The sequence below is a fragment of the Alexandromys fortis genome, unplaced genomic scaffold, assembly GCF_014885135.2.
Source record: "Alexandromys fortis isolate MF-2015 unplaced genomic scaffold, M_Fortis_MF-2015_v1.1 scaffold_105, whole genome shotgun sequence".
NCBI lineage: Eukaryota > Metazoa > Chordata > Mammalia > Rodentia > Cricetidae > Alexandromys > Alexandromys fortis.
The window spans coordinates 3047488-3049410 of record NW_026068011.1 but is presented as its reverse complement, the minus strand read 5'-3'; positions in this window follow the sequence as shown (position 1 = coordinate 3049410).

The following is a 1923-nucleotide window of genomic DNA, read 5'->3' as shown; positions in this document are numbered from 1 at the left end:
AAACAATATACAAAATAAAGCAAAAAAAAAAAAAAAAAAAACACATAAACCTCAGGAAGTTCCTGAAATGTACAAGATTCATAAACCCTCTCCTTCCCCAAAGGTTATATATAAGCAATACCATTTATTGGGGGAGGGTAGACGTCCAGCAGAAGAACTGCCTGTTAATGGTGTAGAGGGTTCCAGGAATGGAGATTACTAGTAGTTGTCACCCATGCTGTGGGCTGGGGCTTGGTCATAAAGCAGCCTTTGAGTTACCTATGCTATTGCAAGTAACTCATTGATAAATAAACTCACTGTGTCACTAAGCAAAACTACTTGAATGATGCTGTATGGAGTGAACAGACATTTGCTACATACCCTCAGGAAGTCATAGGACAAGCACACATCAGCAGCTGAGAGATTTTGGTCTGTGGGTTTAGTTGTACATAGACGGGTCTTAAGAATTCTCCTTGTTTCCCTTATTTATCACTTAGCCAGGGAAAAAAACCAGCTTGTTAGCATTCTTGCTCTTGCTTTCTCTGTGGACTTATACACTAGACCAACATTCTTCTTCTTTCTATTCTCCATTATATTTTAATTTAATGTGTATGGGTGTTTTGCCTGCATGTGTGCCTATGCATAATATGTATATAGTGCCAGTGGAGGCAAGCAAAGGGCATTATACCCTACCCCCCCCCCCCCCCCCCCCGTGGGATTGGAGTTTCAGGTAATTAGCTACCGTTAAGGTGCTGTAAATCAAACGTGTTCTCTGCAAGAGCAGCTGGTGGTTATAAGCAGAGCTATTTCTCCAGACCCTAGGAACAACGTCATTGATACCTCTTCAACATTTGTGATACCTCTCTCAAGCCAGATGGAGGCAGCCATGAAGGTTTCTGCCCTCCTGGAAGAGAACTTATGTGCAATATACTATAGTGAAAGCCTCAGAGGCTGATCCCTTCTGATCTCTATTAGCATCCATGTCCAGGCTGTACTAAACCAGATGTTCCAACCCATAGCCCAGGGAGTTAACAGGACATTTCTGCCTAAACAGAGCCTCTTCTACCATGAGAAATATGCCCTAGGGCAATGGACAGACTGGTTGAGATGTCCTCAGAACTGTTTCCTGTATAATTCTCCTTCAATTCTTGCCACCTGGGTCAGATCTGTACTCTGCACCTCAGCTTTATTCTGACAAACTTTTAATTTTTATTCTGTATTCACAGAAATCCTCTCCTCATAAATATCACAACTCTCCAACACCATTTTGGTATCTTGGGTTCAATTGACATCATGCTTGTATTTTGCCCTGCTTTTCAGAGTCAGATTTGGCATCCTTATCCAGGTCATTGTCTTTTCTTTGTAAACCCCATGTTCGTCTCATATTCACACAGTAATATTTCTGCAACATGATCTCAAGTTATTCAGAAAAAAAATGCTGATACCTACTAAGGTAGGTATGACAAAAGAGATCTTTGATGCAGGAAATGCCAATGGTGGTTCCAACTCCCCATCACCTATGTTATGTGTGCACCTGTCTTCACTGTATTTACTCTGCCTAACAGGTGACATGTGGAAATTAACACATGTAGTTCTAGCTGTTATATTAGTGGAGGAGCAGGGTTACTCTTTAATATGTGTGGTACTAAAATATACTAAGTCCTTTGCATCAGAGGCCGAGCATCAGAGGAGCTCTCCTTGTTTCTGAGGATGTCACTATGGAAGACCCTGTAATGGATGGGGCATTTGGTTCTCTTAGTTGTAACATTTAAGAAAAAAATTACAACTCTTGATATTATGTCCAACCTCTAGGCAGTGGTCATGCACACTTTTAATCCCAGCACTCAGGAGGTAAAGTAGGGCAGATCTTTATGAATTCGAGGCAAGCCTGGTTTCCAGAGTGAGTTCCAGGACAGGCTCCAAAGCTACAGAGAAACCCTGTCT